The sequence below is a fragment of the Jaculus jaculus genome, chromosome 3, assembly GCF_020740685.1.
Source record: "Jaculus jaculus isolate mJacJac1 chromosome 3, mJacJac1.mat.Y.cur, whole genome shotgun sequence".
NCBI lineage: Eukaryota > Metazoa > Chordata > Mammalia > Rodentia > Dipodidae > Jaculus > Jaculus jaculus.
In genome coordinates this window covers 25,525,919-25,544,250 of record NC_059104.1, presented here as the reverse complement: position 1 = coordinate 25,544,250, position 18,332 = coordinate 25,525,919, and positions in this window count along the sequence as shown.

Sequence of the window (18,332 nt, the reverse complement as noted above, 5' to 3'; positions counted from 1 at the left end):
CAGCTATGGGTTCCATTCCACTGAGCAGATCAGTGAGCCAAATAGAGAGCAGTTGGTTTCCCACCATGGCTGTGTGCTACTATTGCACTTGTATGAGCAACAAGTCAGGTTGTTTGCTGCTAAGTAGGTTAGATCATATGTTGCTTGGACAGATATTGGTCATAGATTAGATAAAGTACATGACACACATTAGATTTTGCATAGGAGCTTTATCAACTTTTTTGATTGTCATCACTTCTACTCAATAATTAGATTTTTGGCACATCTTCTTAGTGGTATATTTTCCAAATTTCACCCTGACCAACTTACAAAGAATGCCCAAATTAGCCAGAATATTATTTCTGACATGCATAATCAGCACATTGCACCACCCCAAGGCCCCAGCTGTAACATAGAGTAGTAACTGGGAAAATGAGCAAGAGTGCTTCTTTCTCAGTGAACATGGTACCAGCACAAGGGTGAAGGAGATAGATACAGAGAACACTTAACTCCTACCAAACCAGAGGTCCAGAGACACAGAGGTTCCCAAGACCTCATCACTAAAGTAGACCTAATATGAACCAAACTTGGCTCAGGAAAATTCATGGAAAAAGGGGTGGAAAGATTGTTAGAGCCATAAATTGGGATATTATACACAGAAATGTTGTCTTTTCCCCATAACACTTGACTAACCCCACAATGCACTACTTAAATTCACCAATAAGGAGGGTCCTTTCTGAGGGGAGACAATAAGGAGTCTAGTGATGGTACCAACATGGCTATATACATATACACACTGTTTACATAACTAATAAAATGCTATATTGTTTCATGTTTACCCTTTTCAAATTTAAGGTATTGGGTCCTATTCCATGCTTAAATTTAAACAACATGAGAAATGAGTTTAACTGGGAAAAATTAAGCTTATGATTAAGAGTGACCCAGGCCACCGATGGTTTTCACTATCACAGCCTATCTGCACTCTAATCTTACCATCTGACTCGTACTTGAAAATACCACCGATATTTGCCCTTGATTAGTAAAATAAGGGAAGAATAACTGAATGGGGGGAAAAGAAAGACATCAAAAAGTTTTCTTCAATTGTATTTTGCAGAGTTAGTTCAATGGCAGAAAGCTTACTCAGCATTGTGGGGCCCTGGACTCTACTCCCAGAGCTCGCTTATTTTGGATTCAAATCTTCACCCAAACTCCTACTCAAACATTTACTGCGAATATTCTTAAGATTATTATTAAACTTACTTGTTTATAGAGTCTAGAATTGATCTTGTTCAGCTTTTGAAAAATGGAAACTATTCTTTGCTATGGTTTTGGCATTTTGCAGGCTTCTTCCTGACAGAGGATAGGCCACACAGTCATTTGGCAGTGTATTTAAATAGGACCTCGCTATTAAGTTCTATTAACTGTCTGGAATATTTTAAATTCCATCAGTTATTCTGCAATTTATTATTATCTTCTTGTACAAACTTTAGCTCATGATCCATTGAATTTCTGAAACATATATTTTAATTTAACCCCATTCCAAAATTATTGACTAACCCTTGTCATGTATTGAAAAGACTTCAACTTTGATATGATATTTATATTTCAGTGTATTAGATCATTATTTGCCAGTCATGTTATTTGAGTAATTTCCTTTTAAAAACTATCTAAAATCTTTCTTAAGCATGTCCAGCAAGTCCATAAATTAACAGCCTGTTTCTGTTATCATATTTTTGTTTTGTTTTGCTCTGATTGGTCCTTTCTTCCATATGCTAATACTTGTTATGGAATTACACAAATATGTGGTAATAATCATCAGCTTTGCCAAGAAAAGTCTGGTATACAAACCTGTGAAAATTAGATTAATTTCCCCTTTCATTCCTTACGCCTTAGAACACTTAACAGAAAACCTGAAGTACTGAAACGTCTTTTGTCCTGGAACATCTTGTACTTCTAAATTATGTCTCTTATTAAGCATGGCAAGTCTCCCAGAGCCTCCTTGTCACTTTCTCAGCATCCCCTTCTCTTTCCCAACTGCTCGCTCCTGACTTCAAACCTGTTCTTTCTCTATTTATCTCAGAATTTTAAATATAATCCTAGGCAATCTCTACCCTATGTAACAAAGGAGCAGAAAACTAGTTTGATGCATATATTTTCATTTACATATTATTTCCCTGTATGCATATATGTATTTCACTGCATAAATCTTACCTAAAGAAATGCTATATAGTACTCCTTGGGATGCTTATTTTGATGTGTATTTATCTATAATAAAGCTATATTTGTGGTAGAAAGATATTCATTGAATTAGAAGTTAATACCATTGATTACTCATTTGAAGCTCAGAAGTAAATTAATTAAGGACATAACATAACATGCTTAGGATATCTGAGGTAATTTAAAATATATATATTTTCTTTATTTATTTGACAGAGAAAGGGAGAATGGGCATGTTAGGGCCTCCAGCCACTGCACTCCTTTGTACATCTGGATAATATGGGTCCTAGGAATCAAACCTGGGTCCTTTGGCTTAGAAGCGAAACGACTTGACAACTAAGCAACTCTCTAGTCCCGGATGTAAATTTTAATGGAATTAACTTGGTTGAATCACACTAAAATTGTAAGATTTCTTTTTGGGGGGGAAGTTTTCAAGGTAGAGTCTCACTCTAGCTTTTGCTGACCTGGAATTTATTATGTAGTCTCAGTGTGGCCTTGAACTCATGGCACTCAACCTACCTACCTCTTGAGTGCTGGGATTAAAGGCATGAACCACCACACCAGACAAGATTTCGTTTTTACACCCCACTTTATCCTTTTACTTGCTAGAGTTTTCAGAACCTTATAGTCACTATTTTTATCTCACTTACATGTATTATATTATATTTTTTAAAGTTTAAGTCTTTAGTTTCTATCAATGAAGCTGAACAAAAGTAACTATTCTTCACAGTTTTTCCCTGCCTGTTATTCAAAAGGAAGTCAAAATAATTCTTGCAGAATATAGAATTTATATGCTCAAATGGAAAGTATATGAGGCCACAGCTTGAAGATCATTTCAACACCTTACTTGGTCTATTTTTCTAGGACTCTACAAGAAAGAGTATTTCTTTTATAACTATTTGGACCAGAGAACTGAGTTGTTAACAGAGAGAATAATAATTGTTATTAATACTTGGAAAGTAGCTGACTATTTCCAGTAACAACATCTATAAAGTATCACTGAATTTCTCCCTTTTACAAGGATTTTTTTTTCTGAAAATATAAAACTTAAACATGAAATGGTATGTTATTGTTTCATTTTTTTGTTGTCCTCTAATGTTGCTTCCAAAACCATAACTCACGAATTCACATGTTTCAGCTTCAAGTATTGCATCTGCTGTCTGACCAGCAGAAAGAAGACCGTCTTTAAAATGAAATAAGCAAAGCACTTTAATATATTTTATTTGCCGTTTTCTAGAACATATTCATAGACACTTTGAGAACATGCATTGTCCTAAACTTTCAAGTGTCTATCTTGAAATCAGGTATATTTGAAAAGAAAGAAAGAAAGAAAAGATACCAGGGATGGTTCCAGGGAATCTCTGACTCTCATACCCATTTTGAAGAGTGACTCAGTCTCAAGGATTGTTCATTTCATTGTGAATTACAGTTTTCTTACTGATCATATTTAAGCCTAATACAATGACTTTTGAACCAGCATTACATTTTTATATTTTTTAAACAGTGCAAATGGAGAGTTTCAGTGGTCCAGAGTTACGCTCCATCTTATTAAAATGCTCATTAAATTAGTGCATTAGTTCATTTATTAAAACCCTGCTATCCTAAATCAGCCTTGTGTCACTTTATGTAAGATAAGGTAGCATAAATGAGTCACCTTTTGCCATATTCCCTAGTTTCACTGCTATTAAGGAACTTTACAATGAATCAAAACATCAATTTGTCAAGTGAAATCACATAAAGATGAGCAAGTTTTAGTGATCTATCATTATAGCAGGCTGTCAGGTTAACCATAATGGAATATTTTAGCAAGTCATCCAGAAACTTTTAAACTAATATTCTCTGGTATTCTCTCAGGTATTATCACATAATAAATGTTTTATTTTTTATGAAATTACTACTGAGAATATATAACATGAAAACCAAAAATCTATTTAACAGTATTCTAGAAAAAAATACATAATTTTGAACTTTTTTTTTAAATATTTTTTTGTTCATTTTTATTTATTTATTTGAGAGCGACAGACACAGAGAGAAAGACAGATAGAGGGAGAGAGAGAGAATGGGTGCGCCAGGGCTTCCAGCCTCTGCAAACGAACTCCAGACGCGTGCGCCCCCTTGTGCATCTGGCTAACGTGGGACCTGGGGAACCGAGCCTGGAACCGGGGTCCTTAGGCTTCACAGGCAAGCGCTTAACCGCTAAGCCATCTCTCCAGCCCAATTTTGAACTTTTTATTAAAAAGTACTTCATACCAAGATAAAATAAAAACCTTGATAATTGGGACTAGTGGAACAACATACTGTTGTTATTCCATCCTTAGAAGCCACTGAATGCTAAAGAAGAATCACTTTCATTTATTCTTGACAAGATAATGTTAAGCATATGCATATACATTAATTGACATATGTATACACTTTTTGATTAATATGTCATACACACTCTAGAAATTGTTTTTATTGAGTTTTGTTATATGTTAAATAAAAGTAACTTTTTTCTAAGTGCTAAAATGCCAGATTGTACTAAATGTGTTGCTGACAAAAATAAATATTCTATTTTGCTAATATAACAGTAATGATTTTGTACTGCTAGGATTAGTATGTAATATTCTAATGATGTAGAGGCAACTTGGAAAAATATTACTGCATAACCAAGCAGAAGCAATCTTTCTAAGTCAAATGAGTACAGGTGAAGGTGTTTATCAACCACTTAACAAACTCAGCATTAGTGGGAAGGGTTGATCATAGGATAAATTCTGGAACTGACATGAAATAAAAATGTTTCAAGATAAAAGTTGACCTTTAAAATATCTCATACCTTTTCAATGTATGTGACTTTAAATGAGCCTTGCATTTCTAGGTACATTTTTTTAAGACCACAGAATTTATTTAAAAATTAAATAAATATCTCCTCCTATGGTTAGAATAATTTTTGAAGTAGTGAAAGCTTTCAGGTTTTTTTTTTCCCCATAGAATTATAAAAGAAAGCTCAAATGAAACTTAGGAGTGTCACTATGAATTTATACAGCTCTGAATGTATAGCCCTATTCTTCAGGTTTCTGACAGTTGCTGCCTCAAGTAGACTTACCGAGGAGTTTGAAGTAACAAATCACTTTATCTTTAGCATTTGGATGAGTTCCGTATGAAATTGGCCCATAAAAGTGTCAAAGTCAGTTGTAGTGATTAATGAAAAAAGCATTTGAACTGGTCATGATATTTTTTGGCTGAAATTTATTTCAGAATATGTTGATGAATAATTATTCTTCCTTTTTATTGCTTTCTTTACAAATAGTCAGTTTTATTTATGTGCTCAAAATATGCATATACATAATAATTTTTCACATGATACCATAACCTTTCTCACAGGAATCAGAGGACACATAAAGTGGGGTAGTTGGAGAAATATATAATGAGAATATTTCCAATGTATTTATGACATCAAGGGAAGGCATGTGAGTCTGAAGAAGTGCATAGTAAACAAAAAAAAATGTCATTACCATTTATAAGCCTAAAGAAATTAAAAACAACATTTAGGTTTATCTGATTTAGGCAGGAACAGATTCTATAGGAAGAAAAGACCTTCTACTGTGATCTGTCATTTTTTTTTGGAAGATGGATGGTAGATGTGGGTAGAGAGACCCATCCTTTCATCAAACAAATGGCTCATGACAATAGCTAATCCAGAGATAAGTTAGAATCAAATATTGTGGTTGTGTCACAGTAAAGAGGGTTTATGCTTTGCTCTTCTTTCTTCTACCTTTTATTTTTGTAGAAAAAACTGAAAGGAAAAACAGATGTAAGCATACACAAAAAATAATATTTAAAAAAAATCCCACAAAGCAAATAAGTAAAAATGCATTTCAAAATATTTAGGTATCTTGAATTTGTGAGAAATTTCTATACCCAAAGACTGAGAAGTAAAGGCCAGTTACTTAATCCCTGTCCAGTGATCCCTTACTTCTCATTTATAATTTTTGATAGTTTTATAGACAGAATTTGCGCATTTAGCTGAAATAAGCTGGTGGCTACACCCTTCTGTCAATTTAGAGGGACACAGGAAGTAAAAAGATCATTTTCTCCTACTTATTTAAAAGAAAGAAACTTGATAAACCTCTAAAATGATTCACTCAAAAGAATAATGAACAATGTTTGGAGATGTAGGCATCATTTAAAACACAAAGGCCAACAATCTTCCATGATCTGTACCATGATTTATATCAATTACATGGGTTGATAAACAAAGAGATATTTAGTGGCTGTGGTCCTGCATGGAGTAACACATTTTTTTTTTTTCAGTTCTATTTCCTACATTCAGGTAGTCTTCTGGATTAGTGATGATACGTATGAGTATTAATCTCTGATATCAAAATCATAAAATTTAACATCCAAATATTTGATTGTCATCTCCTAACATTTGAATAATGATTCTGAAAATAATTTTCCTATAACAAATGTGGTGGTTTGATTCAGGTGTCCCCCATAAACTTAGGTGTTCTGCATGCTAGTTTCCTAACTGATGGAGATTTGGGAATTAAAGCCTCTTGGGGGCAGTATATTGTTGGGGGCAGGGTTATGGGTGTTATAGCCAGTTTCTCCATGCCAGTGTTTGGGCACACTTTCCTGGTCCTATTGTCCACCTTATTTGGGCCAGGGGGTGATGTCTCCCCTCTGCTCATGCCATTGTTTTTCCTTACCATCATGGAGCTTCCCCTTGAGCCTGTAAGCCAAAATAAACCTCTTTTTCCCACAAGCTGCTCTTATTTGGGTGATGATTTCTACCACCAGTGTGAACCTTACTTCAACAACAATGTTTATAAAACAAGAAAATTTCTAACATTTTAATATATCTCGTTTTCTGATTTTTTTTTTTTTTTTGCCGTTGGATTCTGTGATGTAGTCCTGTTGCATATCCATCCTTTAAAATTATTTTTATCTGAAAGATAAGAAAGAAAAAGAGATAAAGAGAGAGAGAGAAAATGAGCACACCAGGGCCTCTAGCCACTGCCAACAGGCTCAATACACATGTGCCACTTTGTGTACTGGCTTCAAGTAGGTACTGGGTAATCAAACACTGAGCCATCATTTTCAAGGAGAGAGGGGGCTGGAGGGATGGACACACCAGAGCCTCTTGCCACTGAAATGCCTTTACCTGCTTAGCCATCTCTAGAGCCACATATCCATCGTTTTGATAATGTTTACATGTAGTGTCTTTCTCATCCTCCTTTTTTAACAACCTAGAACCCTCTGTATCCTAAATGAATGCAATTGAAATTTCTTTAGAAATTACTTGTCTTGTGTGTAAGAAGCATACTTCCCATCACAATGTGCTTCTACTTGGCATTAACATGAACTGCGTGTATGGTCAGCACAGCTTTATGTGACTGATGCTGTCAGTCTTCTTGGAGACAATTTCATAGTCCTCCAGTGCTCCTACAATCACATCGCCTCTTTACAACTTTCTAGTCAACCCTGCGTCTTTGTTGAAGACAATATTAACTACTTATTTACTTATAAGTGAAAGACAAGAGCTGCTAAATGTCTTCTCTTTGAATCACACCTAAAGCTCACTCTATCTGTTTTCCACCTCCCATGTTATTTATGAGAAAATTTCTCTTCTGAGAAAGGACTGGTATCACGAGTTCTTTTAATTTTACTCTGCTCACTTCCAAAGGATTACTCTGCATTTCTCCCCACTGATACCAATTATTGTATTTTTCCAACTACAACATATGTCCTTTTGTTTGTTGTCTGAGGTGACACAGTCCTTCCTGTCTCAGTTACAGCCACCCTTCACTCTCCAAACACTGATACCACATCTGGTCAATAGTTCCTATGCCCACTCTCATAGGTTAAAAAAAAAAAAAAAAAAAAAAAAAAACTTCTTTTATCCATGTTGTATTGTATTTAAAAAATATTTTATGTATTTATTTTCAAGGAAAGAGGGTGTTTGAGTGATGGATGGACCAGAATCTCTTGCCACTGCAAAGGAACTCCAAACACATCTACCACTTTGTGTATCTGGCTTTATGTGGGTAACGAGGAATAGAACCTGGCTGATCAGGCTTTGTTAGCAACCATCTTTAACCATGGAACTATCTCTCTAGTCCATCTACATTCTTATCATGCACTCATTTTCCTTTGCTTTAAAGATTTTTTTTTATTTATCTGCAAAGAGAGACATCTTCTATCAGAAGAAGGCTTCCAGACACTACAAATGTATAAGCTCTAAAGAAAATAAATGGCTCTATGAAGTCAGCATGTTTGTATTAGCACATTTGTAAAATGCAAGGTTTTTGTTGTTTGCTGTTCTGTGAGTGTCAGTATATCTTGTGATTAGACACTTTTCTCTTCCAGATGGTACATCAATACTTATGACGGCAATAAGAGGAGCAACACTATTTCCTCTTTACAAAGGCAAACTGGGAACTTAGAATTGATATCTATGTAACTATTGCTAGAATAATCATTATATATTTACAGCTTCATACTCCACAATCATCATGTAAATGGAAGGTACATTTTGTTTTATTTTTTAAATATTTTTATTTATTTGTAAGTAGAGAGAACAGAGAGACAGAGAGAAAGAAAGAAGGGACATGCTGAAATAAAACTCCAGATACATGTGCCACTTTGTATATTTGGCTTTTCATGGACTCAGGGGAATTGAACCTGGGTTGTTATGCATTGTAGGCAAATGTCTTAACCAGTGAGACAGCTCTCCATTCCAGAAAAATTATTTTATACAGCATCACAGAGAAAAACCACAAGTCACAGAATTTGAAGTTTAAGCAGTGTATATATTTCCTTTAAGTAAATATCTACTTTATGAAGGGCAGAGACAGTTAATTCTTTTTTGTTTTGTTTTGTTTTGTTTTTGTTTTTGTTTTGTTTTTCAAGGTAGGGTCTCATGCTGGTCCAGGATGACTTGGAATTAACTCTGTCATCTCAGGGTGGCCTTGAACTCATGGCGATCCTCCTACCTCTGCCTCCCGAGTGCTGGGATTAAAGGCGTGTGTCACCATGCCTGTCTAGTTAATTCTATTTTAATAAAGTTTCAACTATACTTAAAAAAAACAAAAACTCTTTCAGACTAAAATAATTGTACCACCATCCCACTGGTTATGCCTACACTATGGTTTCTGAGAAACAGAAAGAAACCACAAAAAGCCTTGAAAAATCATCACTGATCATTGCAACTAAAATATTTTACTGTAAAGAGGGCCTTTTTGGTCTGGCCTTCTTTCTAATTCGAACATTTTTAGAACTGGATGTGGAATTGTGATGTACATTTAGCAGTGGGTATGGGTGTCATAGGAGACATGGGTGAATTCTGTGCTTGGTTTGGGAAGCATGACATGGGGAGTGCTCATGGGCTTGAGATCAGTTGTCATTCACTGTCCTCCTTCCTGGATATAGGAAAGTTACTTAACTTATATCTTATATGCACTTATATCTGGACAGTGAGTGAATGATTTTTGCAATAATATATAGTTAATATTTAAGTATTTAAGTACATTTAGAAGAATATCAGTGTACAGCAAGCACCTGGTAAAGAAAAAAAACATAAGTAAGAGTAAACTAAACTTGTCAATTTCAAAGATTTCAGAGAGCTAATCTTTACTGAAGAAAAAAAAAAAAAAAGGTCTTTGGATTTTCTGACCTGACTTGCTGATTCAAGAACTTTTCCTGTCAAACCAATTTTATTTCTTACATCTATATTTATGTTCCAAGACAATTGGAATTTGAAAATGCTTTTAAGTACTGAAAGTTAGTCCATCTTCTTCCAAATGTCATTTAGCCAAGGGTTATTGGCTCTTTTAGGGAAAAAAAAAAAAAAAAATGATTCCAACTACTAAGACTGGTTTCCTATTCTATGATTTTTAGAACACATTCTGAAATTTGATGCTTTCTACATATTTTTATATACTACCTCTATAAATTAATCCTAGTTGTAATGGATGCAAATTGATACCACAAAACAGAGAAAGCTTTTCAAAATGCATTAGCATTTTTTACCAGCTTTTATATGTGCTTTAAAAATAATGGATGGTACATTTACCAAGTTGAAATCCCTTGAAATGTCATCTTCTACTAGAGAAGGTTTCAAAGGGAAGGGCCGTCTTTTATAACCAAGTAGTAAAATGCCAAGTGTATCTGCCATATTTGCCGCAATTTAATATTTTTCGGCTAATAATGGACTATGTAATGAATTCAAAGAATGAGATGAATCTTGATATTGATAAAAATAAAGTGTTCACTTGGCTCAATTGATAACTAAATTCAGCTTTCATAAAAATGAAAAGGAAGATGTTCTTGGCTAGCAAAGTTAGTGCTAATTATTTCAAATTTACATTGCAGAAAAACCCTTAACACTTTTGAGTTGCCAAAATACTCAGCCTACTTTTATTTGATCATCTTTCCGTTATTATGCATCTGGCTAACATGGGTCCTGGGGAATCCAACGTATGTCCTTAAGCTTTGCAGGCAAACGCCTTAGCAGCTAAGCCTCCCTCCAGCCCTGGAGTTTCTGTTTGTTTGTTTCTGTGGTGCCTGACATGGAATCAAGGGTCTCACATATAGCAAGCAAAATCTCTACCACCAGACACCAAAAAGCCCCAGGGAGTGAGTTTGCAAGACAAAATAAACATTTATGTAAGTGATCCAATGTATTTGGCTTTTGTTATTACACATATATTCTAACATACATTATTTCACACCGAACTATAATCCTCAGAGAGCAGTTGGTTACTACAGCAGCTGATATACCTTTGCTGCAGCTAAGGGCATCACGTGTCTGGTGAGTCAGTATTGTAGGGTGGAAAAATTGCCATAGAGGGATCCATTAATAACTTTTCTCTGCCAGCAGCCTGCATACTATCTTTTGGCACTTGGAAAACTATTTAACGTAACAGAAGATTCTTCAGCTCATACTTTATTTTTCTATGTCCCCTAAGAAATGGGCATGGTGTCTTCAGCAAAAGGTTCTTAGCTTTTAATCTGGTTATTGGTCAACAGCCATGGAAATAGCTCATGTTGTTTGGAGGCCTTCAAAGCTTTCCTGGGTAAATCACAGGGAGATATGCTATGCCTGGCACTGATACAACATATATATATATATATATATATATATATATATATATATATATATACAATATAACATATATATTATATCAACACATATATGATACCACACACACACACACACACACACACACACACAACTGCAAATTAAATGTGTCAATTCATAATTGAAGAGGCATACATGTATATTCAAATAAAACTACATGTAAAAATGTCAACTGTCTCTAAAAAATATTCCTTCAGCATAAATGTACATTCTTCTTTCTTTACTACCTTTTTTTCTGATTGTTTTTAATATCATATCCATTTGCTTACAATTTGATACCTGGTGGAATGATTTTCTATTTATTCTGCTTGTAAATTTACAAAGGGATTTTGCATATGATGATCAGTATTTTTTGATAATTTTATGAGAAAATTGTTTGCCCATATGTATTTATCTACTTTTATATCCTTCTCATATTTCTAAATTGTGATGTATAAAGTTTAACTACATCCAGCCATTCTTATATTCATGTTGGTATATTGTCAATATATTTTTATTCTGAGTATGGTTTATTACGAGTCAATTTTATCTCTTAATATGGCTGATTGGCCATTAAACACATTGACAAAGCTACTAATTTTATTCAACTTTAATATCAATGCCAATAAGGATTTTCTCATCTTTCCTTCCTGTTTTGCTCTCTTCCTCTTTCATTTTGATAAGGAATAGCCTTCTTTGTCTTTTTTGATTGCTTTTGGTTTGAAGTCTATTAGTTTATTAGTACAACTTTGCCTGTTTATTTCTTATTTCTTTTTGCTTTGACTATCATTTTCCACCCTTTCTTCCTGAGGAGGTGTGGTGAAGTGGGTTTCTTGAAGACAGCAGATGGAGGTGGTCTAGTTTTTTGATCCTTGTAAGCTTTTGTCTCTTGATGCATTAATTAAGACCATTAATGTTTAGGGTGATAAATATGAGGTTTGATTTAATCCCCGCCATATTGTGGTGATTTATGTGGTTTGATGTTTTCTTGGACATTTTAGTTTTTGTCCCTTCTTTGAGTTTGGTTATTGTGATCTTCTTCTTGTAGACACTTGAGGTTGATTATTTGACTTTTCTCTGTGGAGAATTCCCTGAGGTACTCTATATGTTTGAATTTGTTTTCATATACTTGTATAGCTGACGTTTTTGGGGGGGAAGTTTATCTTCCACCATCTATTATGAGGGATACTTTTGCTGTGTAGAGTAGTTTCAGTTGGAATCCATAAGGTCTTAGACTTTGGTATGTTCCATGCCAGGCCCTTCCGGCTTTTAGGGCTTTCATTAAGAAGTCTAAAGTAATTTTGATGGGGTTGCCTTTATATGTAATGTGTTGTTTATCCCTAGCTGCTTTTGGGACTTTCTCTTTCTTATAGATGTTTACAGTCTTAATGATAATATGTCTTGGAGAATTTCTCCTTTGGTCCAGTCTGTTTGGAGTTCTATTAGCTTCTCGTGACTTGACGGGACTTTCTTTTGAGAGAATCAGGAAGTTTTCCTAATAATTTTGTTAAATAAGTTCTCCATGCCTTTGGTCTGAATTTCTTCTCCCTTCAGGTATTCCCATTATCTGAATGTTGGGATGTTTGAAGTTTTGAGGTTATCCCACAGTTCCCTCATTTTCTGTTCACAAAAATTTTTGAACTTGTTGAAACTTTTGGAATTATGAACCGTTTTTTTTTTTTTTTTTTTTTTCTGTTTTGTCTTCCAGTTCTGAGTTTCTATTCTCCACGTGGCTGACTCTATTCTTGATAGCTTAGTTTTGGACCTGTTTAGTTTGGTTTGTATTTTCTACTGCCTTTTTATGTATAGTTTCTATTCCTCTGTTGAGTTCACTTTTCATGTCATTTTATGACTTTCTTAATGCTTCTTGGAATTTATCCTTGCATTTATTTATGTCTTCATTGAGCTTAGCCAGCTGATTATTGAGGTCTTCTCTTTTTTCTTTTTCTTTTTTCTTTTTTATTCTTTCACTCTCCTTCATATCATTTAACTGTCTTTGGAACCCTTCCTGGTTCTTTTCTCTTAGGTTTAATCTAGCAAGGATGGCCTGCTGGTCTGGTTCTGGGGATGATGTGTGGGGCAGTGGTCATGTCTGGTGGTCCCTGATGGTGGGAAAAAGGTAGCAGGGAAGGAAGGGGAATGCTAGGCTGCTGGTTTTGGTTTGCGTACAGCAGGGCTGATATTGAGACAACAGTTGCACGTAGGGATCCTCCGTGGCAGGAAAACTTAGGCAGGGGGGAATGCCAGCCTACTGACCTGAGTCCACTTAGCCTGCTGTTAGTGCAGGAGGAACGTGGTGGTGCACAGCTGGGAAAGTGCTTGGGACTGAGGCTGCGACAGCTGCTTGATGGGACTGGGGGCTGGTGAGCTACCAGAGAGCATGCGAGTCAGCGGATTCCCTACTTTGCTCCTCCACACCCTCCCATCGGAGGGAAACTAGGATCTCCAAACCCCTAAAAGTCCCAAAGAACCCTAAATATCTTGTCTTTCCTTTCCTGTGAGGTGGGGTGTGGTTAGATAGGTGCCATCTTGATGGAAGTCCTTAGCATGTGTATATTCTTCCACTGCCAAAAATATCCACTACACAGAAGAGAAGAAATCTCAACTCCCAGTCACTGGTTTTCATCTTAATCTTCATTTTACAGTTAAAACAGTCATTCTTAAAATAGCTCTCCAACCCACCCCATTATGAATTCCTGGAAAATTTCTTATTCAGTTAAATTTCTACAATGGCTGAATGGGATGAACCCTTAGCAAATCCACCTTGGCATTTTCACACAGGGCAATGGGTTTAAGAGGCAAGCTGACCTAAGATGCTTAGACAATGATCTGTTAGTGGCATCAGGAAAGATTTTTTCACATGAATAGCAAATTTAAAAAAAAATTCTGATCTTGATTCCTCATGTCTTACTCCTAAGCAAACACAAATATAATGTCTCCCATTTTTATATAAATACATTGTGGCTTTGATTGCATTTATTTCTATGCATGTTTTAAAGGTCATTATAAAGATTATTTATATTTTTATACCCTTTGCAAATGTTTGTTTTTCTTGTCTGCTTCTAAATGTAATAATACCCTCCAGAACACTTAATTTCATATTTATAAACTTAATTATTTCTTTACATTTAGTATACAAGTTAATTTTATTTGTTTTACTATTCATGAAGCTACATCCAAAATATTAATTTAAATATAATATCAGATAACTATAAATAACAGGGCTTTTTCTTCTAATCATATTATCTCAAAAAGTAATGCAAATAATTAATTATAATATTTTACTTCTTACTGAGAATTTCCATATCACCAAAATATAAAAGCAAATCATGGCAATTGGGGTTATCTCCTATAATTATAGCTGTTTGGGAGTCTACCATAGGAAGATGACAGGTTCACAAATAGCCTGGGCAATTTAGGAAGGCCTGTCTCAAAAATAAATAAATAAGTAAATAAATGAAAAAATAATACAATTTTAAAAATATGTGGCATTGTAACTCTGTGATAGAGTGCTTGCATCTCATGTCATGAAAAGGTCTTGAGTTCAATCCATAGCTTCAAAAAGTAATAATTCAGACTACTTCCCAGCTGATAAAATTTTCACACCTGCAAATTTGAATCTGAAGAAAATATTATTTTACCAATCATTGTTATATAGTTACTGTAAAGACTTGACTATATTCAATTGACTATACATACAATGAAGATTTTACGATACTAACCTAGAAGTTTCATCATACACAGAATATTTCCAAAACAAAACAAAACAAAAAAAAAAAATTACTCCTGCTTTTACTTTGTAAGAATTATACTAAAAGATTCTTAATTTTCAAGAGCCATGGATGAAACATTCTCCAAATGGATCTGCATCTTTTTAAAAAATATATTATTTGTTATGTACACAGTGTGTATACAATCATGTTGATGCCATGGTTAGCCTCCTCCCTGTCCTCCCCCCCCCCCTCCACAGGGTCCCTGCGCCTTGGGGAATATGGGTAGTGCATCCTTTTGTTGGAACAGGGTTCTGATATGTAGCTCAGATCAACCTAACTCCCATTCCTACTGCCTTCACCTCCATAGTGCTAGGATTACAACATGCACTACTGTGCTCTGAACTGGATAAGAATTTCTGGGATTCATATTAAAAAAAGGTGCAATCCATGTGTCAGGCACAGTAGCGTACACCGTTCATCCCAGCACTCAGGAACTAGGCAGAGGTAGTAGGATCATTGTGAGTTTGAAGTCAGCCTAGCTCTACAGAAAGTGCCAGGTCAGACTAGGCTAGAGTGAGATCTTACCACCAAAAAGAAAAAAGGGAAAAAACAAACAAACAAACAAACAAATAAAGAAGTGAAATTCAAAGTGTTAAAGCAGAGAATCTTAAATGAAGATTCACATGTAAGTATACTGCAATCCCTCTGGCTGCATTTGCAATAAGAACTGGGTTTGAGGGTGGTTGGTTCATGACCTGGAAGAGTCATGACAAATGATATTTTCTTTCACTTAGGATTTTCAGAATAGCTTAAAACCAGTTAATTGCATGTTTTCCATATGGCTTTTTTCTTAAGAGCAAAGGAAGTTTTGCCCTTCTCTTACCATCATATGCAAACTGAATTTGAGTACATTGTTCTATTTACCACAAGGACCTCCAGAATTCAATAAAGATTTTGCATACAACAGATCCTAGAATTGATTTGGATACACTTTCCAGATGGAACACTCATTGTATCCCTGAAAAAAAAAATATTTTTGAATATTTCTGTGTTTGAAAAGATTGTGACAGTCAGGGAAATCTTATTCCCTAGGGAGACTTGAACACAAGTTTATTATTTCCAGAGAGGACATGAGTTGCAATCCAAAGAAGGATTATACCATAACCAGTTTTGGTAAACCAATGAGTTTACTATGTATGAAATTGTCAAAAATGTAAAATGTCTATTAAATCATGACAAAAGCAATCTTTTTTTTTTGTTCATTTTTATTTTATTTATTTCCTTGAGAGAGACAGAGAGAGAAAGAGGCAGAGAGAGAAAGAATGGGCACACCAGGGCTTCCAGCCACTGCAAACGAACTCCAGATGCGTGTGCCCCCTTGTGCATCTGGCTAACGTGGGTCCTGGAGAATCGAGCCTCGAACCAGGGTCCTTAGGCTTCACAGGCAAGCGCTTAACTGCTGAGCCATCTCTCCAGTCCGACAAAAGCAATCTTTGATAAAGCATATACTACATCTAATTTGAACAACTACTTATGAGAATATATTTTTATAAATTCCTATGAGAAATGCAATCCAGAAGCACATGGCTGCATGGTTATTTAATGAAAGACATAGTTCCATCATACCAGGAATGGTGAGAGTCAGTATTAAAATACACCAAGTAAAGGGAAATTGTATTGAGGCCATTATAGGTACATGCAACTTGGTAATTTCAAAGACCCAATAGAGACAGGAAAACACCAATGATGACCAAAAAAAAGGACTATCTGTTCATTGTAAATCATTGTAAAATAAACAAGAAGCATCTGCAGTCAATTTTTTTTTTTAAAGTGAGGACACCGTACTTTAATGAAAAAAAGCATTTTGACAATCTAGGTCTGATTCATTTAGGACATCTATTAAGCCATGAACTCATAGGGAACAGGCTCCAGCAGCTCCGGCTCTTTTCCATTAGTCCTCACAAAGTGCGCCTCTCTGGGCGGAGCAGGCTGCTGCTTCAGCTGCACCCAGGTTTGTTGGAGACGAGGAGATGAGCCCTGAACAGATCTTTGCCCTGAAATAACCTCTGCCCTGAGATAACTTCTGCCCTGAGCAACTTCCGACCTTTCCTCATCCCCCTACCCTGCCATACCTAACTGATTGCATCCCCTCACCCCGCCACACCTAACTAATTAACATCCTGCCTGGTGACTGCAGAGACGTGAGAACTATACCGGGAATTCTTAGAATAACTGCAAACTGTCCTAGGCCAAAGGCCAAGAAGATTCTGTAACTTTCCACCACCTGCTTCCTCCAGCCCCCCCTCACCCAAGACCCTAACCCTAACCCTTAAAAAGGCCGCTGTGGCTCAATAAAATTGGACTCTTGACAAGTGTACATTTGCTTGAGTCCCTTCCTCTCTCTCGCCCATCTTATTTCAGGTTGGGGTCCTCCTCGCCCCCATGAATAACGAGGTCCCGCGGGTCGGGACAAGTGGCGCCCAACGTGGCGGCTCGAGGCACGGACTCCTGCCGGACGGAGACCCCCAGTTCAGCGACCTCCGGAGGATTTGTTAAGTGGTCACCGCTTCTCCGCCCAAGAAGACGGCAAGACCTGGTAAGTTTTCCCTCTTCATTCCGTCCCATCAAGATGGGCCATTCATTGTCTAAAGAGGCTTAAAGCCTCTCTCAGAGAGCGAGGAATACGGGTAAAGAAAAAGGATCTTATACAGTTTTTTATTTTTGTTGATAAGACATGTCCATGGTTTATGATTGATGGACCTAACATTCATCCCAAGAAATGACAAAGAGTCAATAAAGAATTAAATCAAAAACTTACTACTAAAGAAATGGCAAAGAGTCGACACCTCTGTCTCCTGCGTGAGATATGTGTCGACCCCAGAGCTCTGGTTTCCTAAATAAAGCCTCATGCTTTTGCAGCAAGTTGGGTCTCCCATGTGTCTTTGGGTGCGTGCTATCTCGAGACTTGAGTGAAGGTCTCCCTCTGGGGTCTTTCAATTGAGAGCTCGTCCAGGGATTTGCACGTCTACCCAGGACTCCGGAGACCCCCTTGGAGGTAAACAATGTAAATGTCTGCAGTACTGCTTGTCTGAGTGTTTGTCTGAGTGTTTGTCTGAGTGATTTCTGTTGCTCTGATCTGTTTTAATTTCGGTTTGGGCAGCTGTTGTTCAGGACCGTGAGGACCTGACAATGGTGGTTGGCAGGACCACAGGCTGCAATCCTGGGGGACGCCCCAGGATCTGAGGAGAGTCAGGGTGGCTGACAGTCTCCTATCTGGTAAAGGAAGATTGTGTATTTCTCCTTCAGGAGAAACCACAGAGGCA